Source organism: Armigeres subalbatus, chromosome 1 (genome assembly GCF_024139115.2).
Source record: "Armigeres subalbatus isolate Guangzhou_Male chromosome 1, GZ_Asu_2, whole genome shotgun sequence".
NCBI lineage: Eukaryota > Metazoa > Arthropoda > Insecta > Diptera > Culicidae > Armigeres > Armigeres subalbatus.
In genome coordinates, this window is record NC_085139.1 from 194,149,276 (window position 1) to 194,173,274 (window position 23,999).

A 23,999-nucleotide genomic window follows, 5' to 3' on the forward strand; every position below is an offset into this window, starting at 1 on the left:
ATTTTTTATCCATGTTTGATTTTACAGATACGTATTTCAACCTCAACTGTGTCTCGTACTTGACTCGACTGAGATCGAAATACGATCTGTAAAGATAACAAACCGTAGTGGGAAAAAAGGAAAGTACTAAACTCGTCTTAGAAAGTTGAAGACATTCCACTAAAAGAGCTTAAATATTTGTTCTGAAATAAATACTTGTTAGTAATGAGAAAGTATTGTTATCACCTGATAATTATAATGAAGGTCTCCAGTAAGTTGCATTTCCTGTAACACAAATCCGTCCACCCATGAGATATCAGTAAAAAAGGAGGTTAAAGGTAATTAATGTAGGAATAATAAATTTATCCTGTTAAGATACTTGACAGTATGCTTTTAGGGCATAGAATTGAAAGAAGGCTTTGAAAAATCAACAAAATCAAAAACAAATCTCCACCCACCAAATGCGGAGTTCGTGCCGCCATTTTGTTTTCGGGTGAGCATAATTGCAACAAAAGTAACTGTGTTTCAATAGCTAATAGCAAAACATAAGATAAGCGGAATACAAATCAAGGGATCGCTTCGCTCGCGTATCGAACTATTAACAGTGGTAGTTTAGCAATCAGACTGTTTCAATTTAAATATTTAGTTAAGAAATAGCTGTACGGATTTTGATCTTGATTCGAAATCCGTCCACGGTGACGGATTTCGAGTCAGAGAGTTGATTTAATTCATTATTTAATCATGTTTTCGTAGTTTTTAATGAGTAAATGTGAAACACTTCAAAAGTAGAAGCCTTCATGCGCCTGTGTCAATGACAAACGTTTTATCTAAATTCGATTCCTTTTTTCTAATGACATTTTCATATACCAAGGTGCTTAAGTGACGGATTTCGATGCCCCACGGTAGATCACTTTGACGTAGTGTGTTGGGTGTAAAATCTACCAAACAGAGCCCTAGCTAATCCATTTTTCTAGCTATGGCAATAAGTTGTGGTAATTAGGGATTCATCGTATTTAGTCCCCGCTGCCAACAGCAGTCTCAGAAATAAAAATAATCCTCGCAGACAGTTGAAAGACTCGAATTCTCTTGTTTGAGGCTAAACTGTATGTAGCGGAAACAACTTTTTAAGCAATTAGTTTAAAAAACCCCGGTACCCGGTCCTAGGCTAAACTGACTGCTGGAAAATCGAGTTAGAGGTTTAAATACGTACTAACTATTCACGAACTGGTGAAAATTGAGTGAGAGGAACACAGAAGTTCTTATTACTGAACAAATTCTCTTGCTTGAAATGGTCTTGTAGACAGAGCAAATCCGGTTTTAAGAGTTTTACTGGTGATATTCTAGAAGCAAGACAAGGATGTGGCTAGGCTGAAGCATGGCCAAAACAGTACATTGTTCTCTTTCTCAAGAAAGGATTGATTTTCTATTGATTCTCTTGATAAGGGCGCGCCTTCAATGGATTCCTCTATGAAGGGTCTAAAGAGCGGATCTTGTCATGGTGGTCTTGAGAAAACAAAACAACAATCATCGAAACCGAAACACAATGCTTCTCAAAGCACTGGAGTAATTCGATATGCACCAAACACTAAGGATACGGGTAAAGCCACAATAGATCTAATAACTGGTCGCAGTGGCACACCCGAACAGAAAAAAACCTTGCATGCAAAGGCGTACAATGATTGCAAATTGGAGATGGCAAGATAGATCCGGTACGATCTAGGATGTTTGCGGGTGAGACGCATTATTGACTCCTGCATAGTCTATCATTGTACTTGCCACACATGATGCACAATCATGCAATGGCGGCATAGAAAAGCTTGTAAATAATAAATGAGTAAATGCTCATAGAACATTAAATTGATAATCAGGTAAATTTCTAGTTGAAATGAAGAGCCATAGAAGAAGAAAAGCTCGATAGTTTTTGTGACTTATTTTCCAATTTATGGATCATGGGAAAATAGCTGGAATGTTATTGTTTTTCTTGAACATGTCTTAAGGAATATTGTCCATTAATTGCTAAAATTTGTCCTTAGTTATGGATCTAAAAATTATTCATTACACAATCAGTTTTTATTTCTGCAATTCGGCAAAAATTCGTACAGCCGTGCGCCAGCAAAACAAACAACTGATATTCCGGCAAAAATAGCGTTTGTTAGCTGATTAGATAATTTGCTGATTATCAGCAATTTTGACAGAAATCTCGGCAAAAAGCATCCCGGTAAAAAAAATAAGTGTGTATGGATACTCCTGAACTATTTTATGGATTTATGGTAGCGTTCCATTTCAGGTGTTATTTACGGTTAGATTTTCATTTTTTATGGATTGTTTTTGCACATTTAATGGTACAAAGTAAGGGCTGCCACACTTCACAGGAATCAATTTTAAAAGTGCATGCACTCATCTGTATTATGAATTAGATGAAATTGAAATACCTACAGACGAGCACTGTGTAGTAGGTATTCATAATAATTTAAATCTAGTGTAGGTATAAATTATTTAAAATTTAATTCTATTGCAATTGCTTTCAAATTCCTCCGAGAATTGAGATTATGTAACTCTTAAAAACAACAGAAACGAAAAACATATATTTCAACCCACTCTATTAAATTTGTAGCATCGTCATCATCACTCACACTGTGCGTGCCGATCGGTCCTAATTAAGTTAAGCATAATGATGCGGATTAACGTCAAGCTTATCGGCAGCTTCTGTTTCAATGATGATTTCCACATACCATACAACATGTGAAAAACTGACATGACGAAGATGACGAGGACACTTAGTATTGTCTCACAAACTAGAGTGAAACCATCTCGAAATCGTTCGAAAATAATCATGCTGAAAGGAAGGAAATCTTTCCAAAATCAAAGTCATTCACATCGTGTTTCGAAGACATCGTGAGAAGCAAGTTTAATACAGCTCCGTCAGCTATCAACTAGAACACATTTCACTTTCTCAAAATGATCACCGATGCTTCTGCTTTTTCTTCTCCGCGTATGCCGTTTACGTTGGAGCTTGAACTATCCTTCATTATCAAATCATATTAACGTTTTGTCTGCCACGGAATAAGTGTTGTAGCAAGATTATGCACCCTCACCTCATCCACATCTAGAGAGTGTGGAAAATTCACTATCCTTGTGGCAACTAAGCCAAATGTAGATCTTAGAAACAGCTTTTTCTTTCAACCAATGTCGTTTGGTTTTTGTGCGGTTTTTTCTTTGCCGCAAGCTGGGTCGACAAAAAGTAATGCAACGGTTCCGTTGATCCAATCGATATTATATTAGTGAGAATGAAGATAACTATAAATTGTTCCCGAGGAGAAAAGAACTTTCGCGAACCGATCCAGTTGGAGTTTTCGGTATAACAACGTGAAGCACAATTTCAATTTCGGATTCAAGAGAAATGTAGAACAAGCTATTTCATGGAAACTGGGTAAACGCGTTAGGAAATGGGATGAATGTCAAACTAGCTCCGGAACGAATTCTAATGATGAGAGTTAAAAGGGTCGAAATCGAGACCCTTTACATGATTTAAATGTTGTCTCTTGAGGTAATTTAGTGATAGCAACTAGAAGCATATCAAATGCTCTAATCTTAAATCCAGACGACCAGTTCGCCACTAAACGCACATTTTAACGAGACCACTTTAAGAAGGCTGTAGATCAGCTGAACAATTGAAAAACACAAAGAAATTCAATTTCAAAACTTCCGACTGCTTGAAGAAATTATTTCAATATTCACTTCCTTCTCGCAAACAGGGCTGTCACCATAGCCGACATAGTTGACATTGATGTATGCTAGCAAGTGGGGTGAATGGGTGGAAAGCATAGTTTCGTACGGAGGAGAGAGCGTTCAAAAAATCAGAAAAACAAAATCAACATTCTAAGATCATTTTGCTGCACAAGCGAATCTGCAGTCAATCTCATAAAACGATAGATTCTATCTATAAGCTAATGTTGTTGACTGCATTTTACAGTCGAACTTTAGTGTTAGTTTAGTGACGAAATAATTGATAGCATTGTTAATACTGGGAAAATGTTATTTAATCATATAGCCCTCACATAGATGCTCGTCACTATGATCCGGAAATAGCAGCTAATACCCAACAATCACAAATTCAGTTCTGAGAATGAAGAGGGCCATTATTATGTATTACCCAAATGGAGACGCATGGTTCCTCTAAGTTCAAAATAACCTCTGGTCAGTTGATCTTAGCGTAATGAAATCCGAAATTGCCCATCGAGTACTTATTCATGGAACTGCCTTTGACATATAATCTAGCGTCTAGTCGACGCGGACGCTTGCAACCGGTTGCGAATGGCAACACCCAGCTGGGCAGAGTCCTTTATTCGTGTGTTCCGCACTGAATGTTGCCAGTCACAGCAACCAGCCAGCCAGCGGCAGCTTCATCATCGTCCGTGAGCAACAAGCTCGCATATATAGAGGATGGGAACCGGAACCTGATACCCGTGATGATATGTGTGCATGGCTGTGTTTACATTTACGTCCTGGCAAGACCTGTCTCGTTTTTCAACTCCTTTGGTCCGCCTACCCATTCCGGACCAGTAAAATTGAAAATGGTACCTTGCTAGATTTGTATGCTTGTTGTGGGTGGTCTTGAAGGCTGTTTCGCTGACATTGGCGTGGCTAGAAGAGCAACTGCCAAAGGGGTCTTCATTTTACCATTTTGATCCATTTGTTCTATCAATTTAATATTTGATACGTGATCATTTGTTCATTGATTTCGGACAAGAAGTAACCAACTCCAAACTTTGCAATAGTTTTACTCATTGTCCCGCTATAATACTTGGTAGTATTCGTAGTATCATATCGTTTTGCAGTTCGCTGATCCAAATTCAGCTGTATGTACTAAAATAAATCAATAATTCATCGTTGCGTTCAATCGCCAGTGCCATCTTCAGAAGTTGGAAAGCTCATTGGTTCGTGTATTGTCTGATTCGTTCAATGTAAAGCAAACCAAAGGGCCTTCGATGATGTGGGTAAATCATGAGTGACGGGAAACTTCATAAGGCATTGTGAAAAGCAACACTACGCTTTTCGCCGTGAAGATACAAAACGAACTAGGTATGTAGTGTGGAACTGTGTATTTTTGCGCCCCAATTGTATATCCTTATAGAGACTTCCACTCATAAGGCAGTCCATACTGGGTCGATAAACAATGAGGACCACGATGTTCAATTTAACAATCAAGTTATTAAATTTCAAACCAATCTAACAAAACGTCGCTAATGTACTTCTAAATATTCTAGATACTTCAGTTCATTCCAGTAATGAGTGAGTAGATATCGATAATGGAAACCAAAGTAATTCGGAAAAGTAATACCGTGGGAGATAAAGCAGGTCTTTCCATAGATAATCAACAACAGGAATAATCAACGAGGAATTATATATCGGACACACGAAAAAGACGTGAAAGCCTACGACCCAAGTAACACAGTTTGTTATATGAGAGTTAAAAATGCATCTCAAGCATATAAGTTGTTTATGTTTTGGTAAGAAAAACATAAATTAATGATTTTGTGTGTGTTACTTCTACGTGAAGTTAAACGATTTACAATGATATGGAAATGCTAAAATCATCTTCCAAACTTAGACGTACATGTTCATGATAGAATTAGAGGGGAAAGTATAGAATTGATAGTTCCGTTAGGATACGGCAGGCATGAAGAATGTTTTTATAGAAGTCGATTTGAAAGAGAGCGGAGGGCAATATTTGTGATGGCACACATCGCACGACCTTCCTTCTGCCAAACTCCCGTATGAAGGGGGAGGGAAGAATATCAGTGTGGAAGCTCCACACTGGCGCGCCGTTTCCTACGATTCGCGCTTCGTAGGCTACCTTGGCAGGATCCGTTTCGCCTACCAAGTTACGAAATCCGATGTCAGTTGATCAACTTACAGCTACTTCGCTCAAGGAGAGATGTCGTCAAAGCCATTATGATCACCGATACCCTGCAGGGACTAATCGACTGTGGAGCTATGTTGGAACAAATAGACCTGAACGTCCAGCCACGCATGCTCCGTAACAGCCATATGTTGAAGCTGCATTTTCCTCGTACAAATTATGGCATGTATGGAGCCGCATCACTCTTCGATTTTCTCGTCATACGGAGCATGTTAGGCCGAAGATTTTCATTGTTCTTCGCAGACATAAACAGACGAAGACAATGACAATGCTTGTTTGAATGTTTTATACCTACTTTGTATACCTACTATTGTTTAGTTGAGATATTATATTTTTTGAATATTTTTTCGTCTAGAAAACATTGACCCTAAATGGTACCAGTAATTGTTGAAATGGGATTTTTCTTACCAAAAATTATGAAAAATGTCACGTAATGAAAAGTCGAAAATCCTGATTATTAGCAATAAATCCTGCCGAGAGCCGTTTTCCTTAACCTTAGTAAGATGTTGGGGTCAATATGACCCAAAACGAAACTTTAAAATAGAATAACTTTTTACTTGATAATCCGATCGTTCTGAAATTTCTTGACTTTTAATATTTTGTGGAAATGAAGCATCTGACATGAAAAAAGTATTTTAAGGTGCAACAGGAACGGCCCCACAAAAAAAGTTACGAATAAGATGTTAGGGTCATATTGACCCAGAAATGTAAATGCTTATAAAACAGTCAAATTATAACCGAATTGCAAAGTTTATATACCGTTCGAAAGATAAACTCATCAATTTTGTGGCTATGTGATGATATGCTGGTTCTGGAGACAATGGCCACCGGGAAACGACTTCCACGGGGACCTTGTCGGTCATATAAGGGGAGCATAAAAATCGCTCCATATATGCCATTCGATCGCTAATTCTTCATATATTCTCTTAAAACGGTATTGTATGGTCCATGAGAGGGCTTCCGACGAAAGTGGCCACTCCTGGTACATGCAAGGTGCCCCCGGGGAACCCGCAGGAGGGGACATTTCCGTTTTAGCACCAAAATATACCGTGCGGCGGCTCAGTCGTTATGATTTTCCACAAAATAGATGATAATGCGCTTGAAATCGATATAAGACCACATTGGCCACTCCTGGTACATGCAAAGTGCCCCCGGGGAACCCGCAGGAGGGGACATTTCCGTTTTAGCACCAAAATATGCCGTGCGGCGGCTCTGTCGTCATGATTTTCCAAAAATAGATGATAATGCGCTTGAAATCGATAAAAGACCACATTGGCCACTTCTGGTGCATGCAAGGCGCCCCGGGGAACCCGCAGGAGAGGATATTTCCGTTTTAGCACCAAAATATGTCGTGCGGCGGCTCTTTTGTCATGATTCTCCACCAAATAGATGTCATTGCGCTTGAAATCGATAAAAGACCACATTGGCCACTCCTGGTACATGCAAGGCGCCCCGGGGAACCCGCAGGAGTGGACATTTCCGTTTTAACACCAAAATATGCCATGCTGCGGCTCTTTTGTCATGATTTTCCACCAAACAGATGGTTTGGCTATGCGCTTGAAATCGATAAATGACCACATTGGCCACTCCTGGCACAAGCAAGGTGCCCCCGGGTATTCCGTATGAGAGGACATTTCCGTTTTAGCACCAAAATATGCCGTGCGGCGTCTCTTTCGTCATGATTTTCCACAAAATAGATGATTATGCGCTTGAAATCGATAAGTGACCACATTGGCAACGCCTGGAACCTATGAGGGGGCCCCAGGGAACCCGTAGAAGGGGACATTTCCATTTTTACACCAATATAAGCCATGCGGCGGCTCTTTTTGTGTTTTCCCATCGAACAGATGGACGTGCGCTCGAAATCGATAAGTGACCACATTGGCTACATTTGAAACCTATGAGACTCCCTCGGAGAACACGTAGAAGATGGCATTTCCATTTTTACACCACCATATGTCATGCGGCGGCTCTTTCGTCGTGATTTTCCTCCAAATAGGTGCCCTCGAAATCGATTATTGACATATTGTTCACCCTTAGAACCTATGTGGTGCCCCCGGGAGCCCGTATAAGAGTACATTTCCATTTTAACACCAAAATATGCCGTGCGGTGGCTCTTTCTTTGTTATTTTCTACCATACAGATGGTCATGTGCTTGGAGTTGATTAGTGATATTGTCTACTCTTGGAACCTTTCAGATGCCCTGCGAACCCGTAGGAGAGGACATTTTCATGGTTATATCAAATGTACTGTGCCGCTTGCGGCAGCTCTATCTTCGTCTATCATTGTCTACCCTGGCCACAAGTCTTCAAAAAGCTGGTTATGCGCTTGAAATTGTTCTTCATTTGAAATTGAGTATACTGAGTCAAATTAAAAAATAGTTTCTGGGCTACTGTGATGATTCCTTCGAACAGCTCTCCAAAGATTTTCTATTCCGCATCTCGATATTACCATTAGTCGATGGTCCCTTCAATATTGATTCATAGAAGTTTGAGGTTTTCACCGATCGCCGTGGACAATGATATGAAAACGCAACATTTTGATATAAAATAATCTCTCTTTCTGTGAGACTCCTGCGGGTACCTTGTAGGTGGTAGATATTAAGTTCAGAATGAATGACCTATTTGATAGAAAAGAAAAACCGAGATTAATCCACCTAGCAGTGATGATGCCTTTCTCGTGCATTATAAAATATCTTAAAAGAATCACATTAGAAAAGTCAAAAAAGCTCTTTAGGAGAATAGATCACATTTTTTTGATCATTTTGCATGTTTTTGCATTAGTTAAAATGCATCGCCATCATTTTCGGAAAAAATTTATGGTTTTAATTTTTTTTCCAAGGGTCCCCCCTTGGGAAAAAACAATTATTTTTAAGAATTCTGGAACGTAATGTCCGATCAAGCCAATTTTCAATAGCAAACAATGGGGACCGCATTCCCCGTCGAATGCAAGTTGTTGCGAGTAAATCGGATAATGCTAAGTTCTAAAAAGCGTGTCTACAAAATTTGTACACATACACACATACACACATAGAGACATCACCTCAGTTCTTCGAGCCGAGTTGATTGGTATATAACACTATGGGTCCTATCAAAAATTCGTTTTTAGATTTATCATATAGCCTTTCGGTACAACTTGGCTGTACGAGAAAAGGCAAAAAGATTAATCTACCTAGTGGTGATGGTGCCTTTATCGTTCTTTCAAAAGGGTTGAGAAATATATAAGAAAAATCTAATATAACACTAACAGGTAGATAGCTCTTATTTTTCATATTTGTTCATTTGCAAAACTTTCTGCTGAACGCAACTTATTGCAAACCAATCGGATGAGCATAAGTGCCAGAAAAGTGATTTTCCCATGTAGCTGCTGAAATTAGTATTTTGGCCATAACTTCGGAGCCCATAGTCCGATCTGGCCAATTTTCAATAGGAAACAATAAGGCGGGATTTTCGTCGAATGCTATTTACTGCGAGCAATTCGGTTGAGGAAAAGTTCCTCAAAAGTGAGTTAGATTTTGTGTGCACAGACAATTTCAATGAATTCTTCAAGGCACTCCACAATTACCGAAATTGGGCCTGGGGTTCCCCCGGGTTGATATTAGATTTCAAGAGCATTACCAACTATATGATGGAAAATTATAGTGAAAGAGCCGCTGCACGGCATGTCTTTAAGGGCCGATGTCCACGTAAAGTTTTTTCACGTAAAGTTTTTTTTTCACACGTAAACGTGTGCACTACTACATTTGATGCCGGATACCTTGCGTGGACGCGGCGTGCACGCAGCTTGAAAACACGCTACGTCGGCATCGGCCCTAAGTAAGAGTAAGAGTAAGAACGGAAATGTCCTCTTCTATGAGCTCCACGGCGGTACTTCATAGGTTCCAAAATGGAAAATGTGGTCACATATTCATTTCGGTATAAAAACGGAAATGTCACCATCTACGGGTTCCCCGTGGGCATCTCATTGGTTCCAAGAGTGGCCAATGTGGTCTTTCATCGATTTCAAGCGCATAATCATCTATTTTGTGGAAAATCTTGACGAAAGAGCCGCCGCACGACATATTTCGGTGTTAAACGGAAATGTCATCTTCTACGTGTTCTCCGAGGGAGCCTCATGGGTTTCAAATGTAGCCAACGTGGTTCAAGAGTGGCCAATGTGATCACTTATTGATTTCGAGCGAATAACCATCTCTTTGGTGGGAAAACACACCGAAAGAGTCACCGCTTGGCATATTTCGGTGTTAAAACGGAAATATCCCATTCTACGGGTTCCCTGGGGGCCCCTGGTAGACTCCAAGAGCGGCCACTGTGGTCAATTATCGATTTCAAGCGCATAATCATCTATTTTGTGGAAAATCATGACGAAAGAGCTGCCGCATGACATATTTTGGTGTTAAAACGAAAATGTCCTCTTTTACGGATTCCCCGAGGGCACCTCATAGGCTTCAAGAGTGGCCAATGTGGTCACTTATCGATTTCGAGCGCATAATCATCTATTTTGTGGAAAATCATGATGAAAGAGCCGCAGCACCGCACGTTTTGGTGCCAGAACGGAAATGTCCTCTCCTACGGGTTCCTCGGGGGCACCTTGCATATACAAGGAGTGGCCAATGCAATCATTTATCGATTTCAAGCGCATAACCATCTGTTTGGTGGAAAATCATGATAAAAGAGCTGCCACACGACATATTTTGGTTTTAAAACGGAAATTTTCCCTTTTACGGGTTTCCCGAGGGCACCTCATAGGCTCCAAGAGTGGCCAATTATCGATTTCGAGCGCATAATCATCTATTTTGTGGAAAATCATGACGCATGAGCCACCGCATGGCATATTTTGGAGTTAAAACGGAAATGTCCCCTTTTACGGGTTAATTCCTTTCTACGGGTTCCCCAAGGGCACCTCATAGGTTCCAAGAGTGGCCAATGTGGTCAATTATCGATTTCGAGCACATAATCATCTATTTTGTGGAAAATCATGACGAACGAGCTATCGCACGACATATTTTGGTGTTAAAACGGAAATGTCCCCTTTTACGGGTTCCACGGGATCACCTCATAGGCTCCAAGAGTGGCCAATGTGGTCACTTAGCGATTTCAAGCGCATTATCATATATTTTGTAGAAAATCATAACGACAGAGCCGCCGCACGGTATATTTTGGTGCTAAAACGAAATGTCCCCTCCTGCGGGTTCCCCGGGGGCACCTTGCATGTACCAGGAGTGGCCAATGTGGTCTTTTATCGATTTCAAGCGCATTATCATCTATTTGGTAGAGAATCATGACAAAAGAGCTGCCGCACGGCATATTTTGGTGCTAAAACGGAAATTTCCCCTCCTGTGGGATCCCCGGGGGCACCTTGCATCTATCAGGAGTGGCCAATGTGGTCACTTATCGATCTCAAGCGCATAACTATCTGTTTGGTGGAAAATCATGACGAAAGAGCCGCCGCACGGCATATTTTGGTGCTAAAACGGAAATGTCCCCTCCTGTGGGTTCCCCGGGGGCACCTTGCATGTACCAGGAGTGGCCACTTTCATCGGAAGCCCTCTCATGGACCATACATTACCGTTTTAAGAGAATTTATGAAGAATTAGCGATCGAATGGCATATATGGAGCGATTTTTATGTTCCCGTTATATGACCGACAAGGTCCCCGTGGAAGTCGTTTCCCGGTGGCCATTGTCTCCAGAACCAGCATATCACCACATAGCCACAAAATTGATGAGTTTATCTTTCGAACGGTATATAAACTTTGCAATTCGGTTATAATTTGACTGTTTTATAAGCATTTACATTTCTGGGTCAATATGACCCCAACATCTTATTCGTAAGTTTTTTCTAATATCCGATGAAGGTTAATATCATAAAAAAATGCATCGGAAGATTTGTTCCAGAATGTCTAAAAGGATCTCTGAAAAGTCAATACAGAGAGCTCTCTCTTACTTATATCCAAGGGACCATCGAGTTTGGGAGGTATTGAGATAGGGAACACATTTGTATTTTTTCCACAAAATATCAAATACTTTTCATAACATGTAGAAATATTTATTCATTTATTTCAATATTCACCTTCATCTGACCCATGTCTTAATAAAGTTTTAATCAAATTAGAAACAGTTTTCAGTACAAATCATTTTTCAGTACAATTCTTAAAAATGGTCGTATTCATGGGCACAAAAAAACCAAACAAACTATTCAGCCTATAGAGTTGTCGGGAATTCGAATTGATGGAACCTTTCGTTAAATCTTGATGCCATGAATCTAATAGGATCATATTGTCCGTATCGGGTGTTGCGAGTGCCTGTCAGTAGGAAATTTCGCTGCCTCAATGGTCTTTCCGGGACATATATTTTCAGCTCAGAAAAAAATAGCCGGAGCATCGAGCTCACCTCTCAGTACTTTACCGATAAAGGCGGTTTGCATTGCAGATTTTCTATTTTCCAGCGTATCGAGACCAATTAAGATACACCGGTGTTCGTACGGAGGAAGACGCACAGGATCACGCCAAGGAAGGTCCCAAAGTGCCAGTCGAACAAATTTCCTTTGAACGGCCTCTATACGGTCAATCCAGTTCCTGTTGTATGGGCACCATACCAGCACCGAAGATTCCAGAATGGAGCGAACCAATGCACAGTAGAGTGATTTGAGGCAGTGAGGATCACGAAAATCTTCAGAAATCTTAAACATAAAGCCAAGCTGCTTGTTTGCTCTTGAAATCGCATTTTCACAGTGAGACCTAAATGTTAATTGCTGGTCCATTATAACACCAAGATCCTTGACTTCATTCTTCCGCTGTAATACATATTTCACCAGACAAGGAGTAGTCGAATAAAATCGGACGATGCACTCTACAGAAAGTTATTGTGTTGCATTTATCAACACAGAGCTCCAAACTGTTCCTTATGCTCCAGCTTGCAAAATAATCTAACGTAGCCTGCAATTCCAAGCAATCATCTCTGCTGGTCACGATCATATATTTTTACGTCAACCGCATAAAACATTCGCCTACCACGAGGCAATACAAACGCTGCATCCTGATTACTTCCTTGCGGAACTCCTGAAGAAATTCGAAAAGAATTTGAATATTCCGACCCAATTCTCACTTTCATGCACCGGTCGGATAGGTATGATTCGTTCCAGAGTGCTATTCCAGACAACACTCCAAGTACATTCAAAGTTAATTGCCTATATGCCGGGTATTAAGCCACCCGGAGTGGAAATTATAGCCTATTCAGATTGGGCTATTTATGACTTTGTTAAGTGAGAGGGTATCCAATTATTACGAGGTGTTCAGACTGCAGCAAGATAATATATATTGACGTTTCCATGTTTCCTCATTTGCACGCTAATACAGGGTTGAATTCAAGGAGAGTTTTAAAATTTAATTTGCTAAATCAAGCATTTGTGTGGCGACAATCGAACATTTTTTTTCTGAACAAAGTTTCTACGAAAAAAAAATATAAAAAAAAAAATATGAAAAGGGATTTTCGAAGAATATTTGAAGCTCTCACTAAGGATAATGAGCGAAGCTACATTCATTTGTTGGGTGCGCCGTTCTTCGGGGAATCAGACTATTCCTCAATTTATTTTCAAGTTTAATAAGTATTTTGATTCTGTACTATGATCGAACGGAGATTTGATAGAAAAATTTAGATACTTTTGGGAATTCTCACAAATAAATAAAAAAAGGACGATTGGACCAATTTTCAAGAAATATTATCGAACTAAAATGTATTTCCACCAGTATCTCCATGTATGAAGGGCAACTCAGCAATTTAATTTTTTTTCAAAAATGGAAACTGAACCATTGCGTTCTACTCGACAATCAATGATACAGCTTCTAACAAAATCGAATCGTGTGAATGTGATATAATTTGAACTGGATTTTGGATGAATTAATGCATTACTAATCCATGTTTTATTTAAGGTTATTCTACTTTATATATACATCCCATTCAAATCGTACAGTTGTCCCACGTGAAAAATGTTGAAATCCAAAGTATATTAAGCCATTCAAGGAGCAGAATTGAAATAATTTATGAAATCATGTTTATTCATCAAATATATTCGTTTTACAACCATTCCTACGTTTTAAATTGTCTTCCGCATTGGCCCTTGAACTTTGAAAATTTATTCGATTTGTTCTAGAGAGCATCAGTTTTAAAAAAAAAACAATTCATGTTGAATAAGTGGAGAATAAATAATTATCATCATTATTTTTCATCATATAAAATGCTTTCCACAAAACCATCACAATCCGAGTTATTCTTCAGCGTTCAGAAGATTTCCATCTAACATGCATTCGACCCTGCTGCGACGGAAAGAGCATGACTGTCAACTACGAAACGAAATGAAAACAGAGAGAATTTTCTCTCTGGCAAAGAGAGCGTGACGCTTGTCAATTTTGTTTTGTTGAATTTCTCCCTGCATCCCAATTAGAACGAAACCCGGATAAAAATTTACAGTACCTTGTATGGTTTAATCCATTGGAATATTATAGATTGAATGGTAAACAATACAATCGACTGTTCGTTTAATGTAGATTATTTACGGTTGAAAAACATCTATATTGTATTTACCTCAAAAGAACAATAAATCCAAATGTCACCAATACATTTTATAATATTATTATGGTTCGCTTATGTTAATTAAACTTTTGACCAAATTTTTAAATTAGTCCATTTTGTTCACCAAAAATCAATTTTTAAAGATTAGAATCTGAAAAATTAAATTAATTTTTGAAGTATTTATTATAATGAAGAAACAATAAAAACCATAAAATAACAATAGTTTCCAATGTTGAGCAAAAAAATATTTATTTTGGTTTTCTATATATAAATTATATTGCAGATCTTAAAATACCGTATTTCTACAACAATTAAAACTAATTTAAAAAAATAAGTTTTTTAATTTTTTTTTTTACTCGGTGGAAAACTAATTCCATTTAAGCGTGTAATGTTTTGTTTGCGGCTAGGGAAAAATAAAAAAAATCGAACAGTCAAAGTGCAGGACTCTTCGTTGCTTCCTGCTCTTTTAAATTCTGCTAGTGGTTGACTAATGGATCATTGGCTGCTGTGCCTTGTAATGGTGGTAAGTGTTGTTAGCACCTGAAGATTTCAATTAAATGACCATGCGGGGAAATCTATAAAACGCTTCCCGGGGGGGTTCTTGATTGTTATCGCCAAAGAAAATCTGACGTTTTAGTTAATATTTTGTTTGACTTGTTTCTTTCAGAACTATGAAGCTCACTGGAAACAGCCGTCATACCCACCGCTGATAAAGGTAACTTTTCTTTATATTTTCTATGTGCTCTCGAAGAACATTGACATTCTTTCATAATGTTCATCATCCACAGGCGCATCTCCACGGAAGTTCTAAAGCATGGTTAATTTGAAAGGATGCCGAAAGACAGCGGCCACAATCAGCGCCGCCATATACGAACATCACCACTCTTCACCAGCAGCAACACTTATGCTACGTTTAGACAAGGCAGGTGAATTGAGCAAGTCGCTTGAATCTAACGCGAATTGAACGTGTAAACACCTTAATTCAAATCACTTGAACGAAAAGAAAGTTGAACATGTTCAACTTTTGGCAAGTCAACTGAATTCAACTGAGTTGTTGCATTATGCTACCCAAGTAACCATGGAGCTATATATGCTTGCAAATAATACAGCCACAGACAAACAGACGTAACACTGAGGAAATTCCCATCGACCATGACCTCAACGGTCGTTTTAAAATCAACTGCTTGTGAGTTTCACATCCAGGGGCGCGCGCATCGTATACCTTTGTATTTGACATCTCACACTAGCGCCTTCTGTTGACATTGTCGTACTAAACTTTGTTTCGTACAACATGCACGTTAGGTGGTAGTAAAATCACTGGGCGATGGATTTTGAAACAAATTGTACTAGCTGTTACGTCTGTTTGTCTGTGATACAGCCATTAAAGTTTACTTAAAGTGGAAAAAGGCCCTTTTACGACCGAAATAATACCTTATTACTTTGACATGTTGAAATAAAATATATGTAATGCATCGCTGCATTCGTAACACTGAACTAGTGTATCGTTGCTTGACAGGCGATGAATAAATGCATCTTTACATCGGTAAAACTGATCTAATGCAATAAGCATTTAATATGCTGATCTGTGATTGATTACATGCATGAATTAATGCTTGGTGGTTACTTGGGTAAGTTTTGACAGGGCAAGTGAATTGAACAACTCAGTTGAATTCAATTGACTTACCAAAAGTTGAACATGTTCAACTTTTTTTTCGTTCAAGTGAATTGAATTAGGGTGTTTACACGTTCAGTTCGCGTTCGATTCAAGCGACTTGCTCAATTTAATTGCCTTGTCTAAACGTAGCATTACGGCATGGCCAATGAGAAGCTATGAACAACAATAGAATAAAATATCTAAATCTAAAATTCAAATTAAATTGCAAATCAAAGTAATAAAATAAACCGTAAAACAATTAATTGTATTGAATTTCTATTGTTATATTAGTGTGAAATGTATTCCAAAACGTATTGTATTTTTACTGTAAAACAATAAAAAACGTTATAGAAAACATTTGAAACACATTGTTTTCTATGGTTTTGTCCTTCGAATTCATCCCATTAAAGAACCGTTAAATCAATTGTTTTGCTCTGAATTTTGTATGGAAAATTTTCGATTTTTTTATTGTAAAGATACATAACAACCCCCCTTTTTTATTGTAAAAGTCCCATTTACTATTCATTTTATCGTGGAAAACCATTATTTCTGATGTGATTTAATTGTTGAAATTCCATTACATTCAATGGTAACTACTATGTTTTGATTGGTGATGTAACAGTAAAATTTATGATATTTTAATCATATTTTTTATCCGGGAAGCTCTCTCGTAATAATTGTTCGTAATAAATTCTTTATGACTCTTTTTAGCGGGTTGCTTTTGACAGCGCAAAATGTATGGAATATTACGTAAATAATGACATCATTAATAGCCTATTCAGATTGGGCTATTTATGACTTTGTTAAGTGAGAGGGTATCCAATTATTACGAGGTGTTCAGACTGCAGCAAGATAAATAATATATCTTGACGTTTCCATGGTTCCTAATTTGCACGCTAATACAGGGTTGAATTCAAGGAGAGTTTTAAAATTTAATTTGCGAAATCAAGCATTTGTGTGGCGACAATCGAACATTTTTTCTGAACAAAGTTTCTACGAAAAAAATATGAAAATGGATTTTCGAAGAATATTTGAAGCTCTCATTAAGGATAATGAGCGAAGCTACATTCATTAGTTGGGTGCGCCGTTCTTCGGGGAATCAGACTATTCCTCAATTTATTTTTAAGTTTAAAAAGTATTTTGATTCTGTACTGATCGAACGGAGATTTGATAGAAAAATTTAGATACTTTTGGGAATTCTCACAAATAAATAAAAAAGGACGATTGGACCAATTTTCAAGAAATATTATCGAACTAAAATGTATTTCCACCAGTATCTTCATGTATGAAGGGCAACTCAGCAATTTAAATTTTTTTCAAAAATGGAAACTGAACCATTGCGTTCTACTCGACAATCAATGATACAGCTTCTAACAAAATCGAATCGTGTGAATGTGATATAATTTAAACTGGATTTTGGATGAATTAATGCATTACCAATCCATGTTTTATTTAAGGTTATTCTACTTTATATATACATCCCATTCAAATCGTACAGTTGTCCCACGGGAAAAATGTTGAAATCCAAAGTATATTGAGCCATTCAAGGAGCAGAATTGAAACAATTTATGAAATCATGTTTATTCATCAAATATACTCGTTTTACAACCATTCCTACGTTTTAAATTGTCTTCCGCATTGGCCCTTGAACTTTGAAAATTTATTCGATTTGTTCTATTAAATCTAGGTTTAAGTTAAATACTTCATGTTAATTCTAGAGAGCATCTGTTTTTTAAACAATTCATGTTGAATAAGTGGAGAATAAATAATTATCATCATATAAAATGCTTTCCACAAAACCATCACAATCCGAGTTATTCTTCAGCGCTCAGAAGATTTCCATCTAACATGCATTCGACCCTGCTGCGACAGAAAGAGCATGACTGTCAACTACGAAACGAAATGAAAACAGAGAGAATTTTCTCTCTGGCAAAGAGAGCGTGACGCTTGTCAGTTTTGTTTTGTTGAATTTCTCCCTGAATTCCAGTTAGAACGAAAGCTCTCTCGTAATAATTGTTCGTAATAAATTCTTCATGACTCTTTTTAGCGGGTATCTTTTGACAGCGCAAATGTATGGAATATTACGTAAATAATGACATCATAAAGCGTATTTACCCTGAAACGCCAATTATTATGTCGTTAATGGCGTAATCTGAATAGGCTATTAATTACTATGTCTGAAACTTGATTATGCATATGTACAACATGTGATAGATTTGCTAAGCTGCGGTGGACGACGGAGGTCCTTCGTAGCTTAGTAGGGAAAGCACCTGTCATGCGAACTGGGGTCGTGGGATCAAACCCCACCGAAGGGGCGGTTACCCTCCAATACCTTTTCCGAACTAAATCTATCACATGTTGTACATATGCATAATCAAGTTTCAGACATAGTAACACTCCAAGTTTTCCGAGCTTATGAAGGAGAATGTCGTGATTTAACACGGTCGAAAGCGGACTTGAAGTCTGTATATACCACATCAACTTGTTTGCCAGCATCCATAGAGCGAATGCACGACTGACCGCTTCGGAAAGAACCCATGTTGAGCGGTAGAGATGTAATTTTTGCATTTTTCGAAAAGAGTATTGTTGACGATTATTTCGAAAACTTTCGAGCAGGCGCTTAATGATGTTATTCCTCTGTAGTTCGCGATGTCGCATCTGTTTCCCTTTTTATGGATCGGAGATAAGAATGACGTTTTCCACGCCGTGGGAAAGGTCGCCTTCTGTATCGAATGGTTAAATAACTTCATCAACGGTATAAGTAGAGCACCAGAACATTTTTTTAGCAGGGACGATGGAATGCCGTCCGGTCCGGGTGACATGGAGTACTTGAGCTTTCGCAATGCCTGTAGTACGTGGCCTTCAGGAATTTCAAAAATTCCAAACTCGAAGCGGTCCGCTGGAGTATCTTGGAGAGCTTCGTCTATTCGAGGTGGGAGAAGTGCTGAGCAAATAAGACGCACTTTTCGGATGCAGTATCGGCAGATGAATCACCATAATACATGCTTGTTAGCAACCTGTTTCCTTGCGTTTAGTTTGAACAAAAGAACAAAACCGTTTAGGATGTAATCGTAGATTCCTCTACGTTCGATCAATATACCGAGGGTACGATAGACGTTTATAGCTTGTATATTAGAGTGATTCAAATTTTGACTTTTTCGCTCCCCTGCGCTTAAACGATTGTTTTTGCTATTTTAATAGTCCTCCCAAATTTTTAGCTTATTTGGCTGTAATTTGGTTGTGCACGTGCCGTTTGAAGGTTATATGAAAATTACTATGAGAATTGCAACTTATGTAAAGGATCGTTTCGTGAAGCAGCCCAGAATATATTTGAAAATATTTAACGCATTGTCATCATAGAATAGATCCTAAGCTGAAAGTCAGATGTTGTTGCGTAGCAATCTGACTTTTGTGAGCAAAATTATAAAGAAAACAGAAATGCTCATTATTTATATTGATGTTATTCTTTTACGTGTTAAATTGAATTTCCCACAATTCAGCAATTCCATAATAACTTATGTTGCCAGCATCAAACCGTTTAGCAAAAACGACGATATTTTACCTTGTTAAATTTCCTATGTTGCTGATGTATTCATGCATTTTTAGAGTTTAATGAGCAATGATGGAGAACGGTTTTTCACAAAAGTTACTGTTTTCATAGTAATTTTCATACAAGCTTCAAACATCCAAATTAGCTAAAAATTTAGGACGATTATAAAAATGGCAAATGCCATCGTTTAAACATAGGGGAGCAAAAAAGTCAAAATTTGAATCACTCTATTGTATATCTGTTGCTAGCAAATACAAAGCAGCGCTTGAAGTACGGATTGCGATTGTGTCGGTATTTTCGAAGAGCGGACTGCTTACAACTTTTTAGTTTACGGAGATTCCTGTTTGTGGTAGGTAGTGGACAAAACGTTGCGAACAGGTTGCTGGAAGTTGCTTGGACGCATACGGGCATCAGCACTACTTAAATCCGAAGACCTGGATTCTGAAGCAGCGGGACGATTACCTGAAGTTTGCTCGAGAATTTGTTGTTGGAAATCCCCTTCACCTGCCTCATACACAGGGCCTGGACGACTGCTGAGCGTTGGGTTGGTTGGCTCGACTGTGATGAGCGGATAGGAACCTTCCACAAGACTGGAGGTAAGTGTGCGTCCCGGTGTCTGATCCTGTGGATTTTCAGCTGGATGAAGTGTTGCTGCGTTTCGGCTGGAATCGGGAATCTTTTCAGGAGATGATTATTATTATTATTTATTCAGACTAAGGCCGAAGTGGCCTGTGCGGTATATAAGAGTCTTCTCCATTTGGCTCTGTCCATGGCTACACGTCGTCAACCACGCAATCTACGGAAGGTCCGCAAGTCATTTTGCACCTGATCGATCCACCTTGTCCGCTGCGCACCTCGCCTTCTTGTGCCCGTCGTATCGTTGTCGAAAACCATTTCAACAGGGTTACTGTCCGACATTCTGGCTACGTGCCCGGCCCACCGCAGTCGTCCGATTTTCGCGGTGTGAACGATGGATAATTCTCCCAGCAGCTCATACCACTCGTGGTTCATTCGCCTCCTCCACGTACCGTCCGCCATCTGCACCCCACCATAGATGGTACGCAGCACTTTCCTTTCGAAAACTCCAAGTGCGTAGTCCGTAGGGGACTACCGGTCTAATGAGCGTTTTGTAGATTGTCAGTTTGGTACGGCGTTTACGGAGTCCAAAGTACGTACGATTTCCAGCCACTATGCGTCTCCGAATTTTTCTGCTGGTATCATTTTCGGCAGTCACCAGTTAGCCCAAGTACACAAATTCTTCTACCACCTCGATTTCGTCACCACCGATGCAAACTCGCGGTGGGTGGCTCACATTGTCTTCTGTTGAACCTCTTCCTATCATGTACTTCGTCTTCGACATGTTGATTACCAGTCCAGGAGGAGAACAGGAGATGAACCGATCGTATTGCAAGCCTACTTGCCTGAAAATCGTTTTGGATGGTCCCTCATCTGCCTCATACACAGGGCCGCGACGACTGCTGAACGCTGGCTGTATTGGCTCGACTGTGATGAGCGGATGACGACCTTCCACAAGGCTAGTAGCAAGTTTGCGTCCCGGGGTCTGATCCTTTTCAGTCCCGGTGTCTAATCCATTTTCAGCAGCTGGATGAAGTGTTGCTGTGTGTCGGCTGGAATCGCGAATCTTTTCAGGAGAAGAACTGATCGTATTGGAAGCGTCCCAAGCAGCACAAATTGTTTCACTACTGAACATTTCACTGTGTTGCAACTCTTCGGAAAGAAACAATCTTTGCGTATGTCTCATCAAATATGACTATCGTGCAATTTAAAAAGCGCAAGAGGTGGAGCCTACGGAAATATCGTTCGATTGCAGTAAAATTGCAATAATGTTGCAAAATACTACAGCGGAAAAAATAAAATAAGAAAAATAAAAATATAATAATAAAAAAATTCAAATACCTTTTTGTAACTTCTACCTATTAACTTACAATGTTAAGAATTATTAAGGCCAAGGCTTTTTGATCAAGGTGGATCTTTGCCTGCATTACACCGATTCGCATGAAAACATAATTCTGCCTTCTTGATGTCTTAGGTTGTTCTTTCTTCTTCTTCTTCTTCCTCTTATTGGCATTACATCCCCCACTGGGACATTGCCGCCTCGCAGCTTTGTTCATTTTGCACTTCCACAATTATTAACTGCTCAACAACTCAACTTGATTGGTTCGGGCCTTTGGTACATTCGGGTAAATATTCTATTCTGGCACATGACCCATTCGGGTAAATGGTCTTTTCGGGCATCCGGTCGAATGGAATTCGGGTCTATGTCATTCGGGCGTTTGTGATAGAATCATGAGATGTGTGCAGAAGCAAATGAGAAGAGAGTAGTAGAAAGTGAAAAATGAGAAGTGTAGTAGGAAGTTAGTAATGAGGAAATCAGAAACAATAGAAATGAAAGGAAACAAAAAGGGAAAGGGGAAAGGAGATATTAAGGAAAATAGAAAGAATAATTAATTTCACAATTTTCAATTTTCACATCTCATTTCTCACCAGTTACATCCCATTTCTCACTCCTCGGTCCTCAGTTCTAACTTCTCACTTCTTATTTCTTACTTCTCACTTTTCACTTCTCACTTCTCACCCTCCTTCCTCACTTTTCACTTCTCACTTCTTACTGCTCACTACTCATTTATCACTTAGTAATTCTCACTTCTCTTTTCTCAATTCTCACTTCTCACTTCTAATTTTCTTCTTCTCACTTTGCATTTCTCGCTTCGAATTTCTCATTTCTCACTTTTCACTTTTTACTTCCTACTTTTCACTGCTCACTGCTCACTTACCACTTAGCATTCTCACTTCTTACTTTCACTCCTCACTTCTTACTTCGTATTTCTCACTTTCCACTTCTCACTATGCTTTTCTTACTTTTCGCTTTTCATTACTAAGTTTCCACCTCTCACTTCTTACTTTTCGCTTTTCAATACTCATTTTCCACTTCTAACTGCACACTTTTCACTTCGAATTTCTCACTCCAATTTCTCACTTCTCGTTACTCACTTTTAACTAATCACAATCTAAGTTTATGTCTAACTATTCGACCGTCTAAGACGAGTTAAGTAACCTCCATTCTATTCCACCAATTATTTCGATATCTGTGCAGATACATATTTCGACCACAACTGTGTGGTCGTCTTCAATGTCTCGTACTTGACTCGCCGTACGATGGTGGAATTAAATGGAGGTTACTTAACTCGTCTTAGACGGTTGAATACATTCCACTAAAAAGAGCTTAAAATTATTATTTTTTAATATTCGGCCAAACGGCATTTGGTCCGAGACCGTGTGTATCGTGCATGTGAACTGGTTCTGACAACATCGAGTTAACGGGGTGAAAATGCATTAAAAAATTACTTCGACTTTTTTTCACCTCCGCTTAGTACTTAAACCAGGTTTAAACGTATGGGTAAGCACCGCTTAAGAGTTAAGCGAAGGTGAAGAAATTGGCCCTTAGAGAATATCGAGTAAGAGAGATATCGACTTACGGAGAGAGGACAGTATGCTAGATTCAAGGCACTTTTCGATTTCATCGAGTAAACTATCAAATTGTGTTACAATTTTATCATAAAAATAACATATTCTGTTAGAAATTTATAACAGGATCAGATACAAAATATATTGTTTCTGTGCAGTTGGGATTTTTACAGGTCGTGATAGGTCGCCAGATTGTGATCAACAATCATATTTTTTTTTGTCTGAACAAGAATATTTTTCGAGAACATGAAATTAACAACATAACAAATAAGGCAACCTTCTCAAATTATATCAGTGTTGTGATACCTATGGCTGGGAGACTTTGCTACATCTATTTTAATTGCCTACTATTGGGCAATTCGGTGTTAAGCAGTTTTCAAATCATATTATGATATAATCCTGTTACAACATTTGAAAGATAATTGCTACTGAGAACAAAATTGTATCAAAATAAGTTATAAATATCACAATATGTTAAAATTGTGTTCAATTTTGTTATGCTCTTCTAGTCAGGTTTGCAATAGCCGAGTAGACGAAAATAGCTAAATAATATCAAATGTTGATAAGATAGCAAAATGAGATATTGACATGATTGATATAAGAGATAGAAGATCAGACGACAATATCAAAATTTTGCACTAAAATATCATGAGGAGTTCAAGTTACGCTATTTGTAAGAAGTGATCAATATCATGTGCCATTAGTTTGTTCTTATCCATAGCACAACTTGTTATTTAAATGATATTTCGGTGCAAATTTTTGATATTGTTGCCTGTTCTTTTATCTCTTCTACAGGGGTACAAATTTCATCCATTTGTAACGAGCGGCTTGGTTTCTCAAC

At 38.7% G+C, this 23,999-nt stretch overlaps 1 protein-coding gene and 1 long non-coding RNA gene across 10 annotated transcripts in view; both read left to right on the forward strand.

The window, feature by feature from the left end:
- The window catches only part of LOC134205632 (solute carrier family 41 member 1), a 282,172-nt gene that overhangs the window by 244,345 nt on the left and 13,828 nt on the right, over positions 1–23,999 (forward strand). The gene's annotated exons all lie outside the window — the stretch shown is intronic.
- On the forward strand, positions 14,825–15,726 carry LOC134209484 (uncharacterized). The gene is made up of 3 exons (XR_009978755.1): positions 14,825–14,991; positions 15,136–15,183; positions 15,257–15,726. It is a non-coding gene; the product is annotated as an uncharacterized LOC134209484 (long non-coding RNA).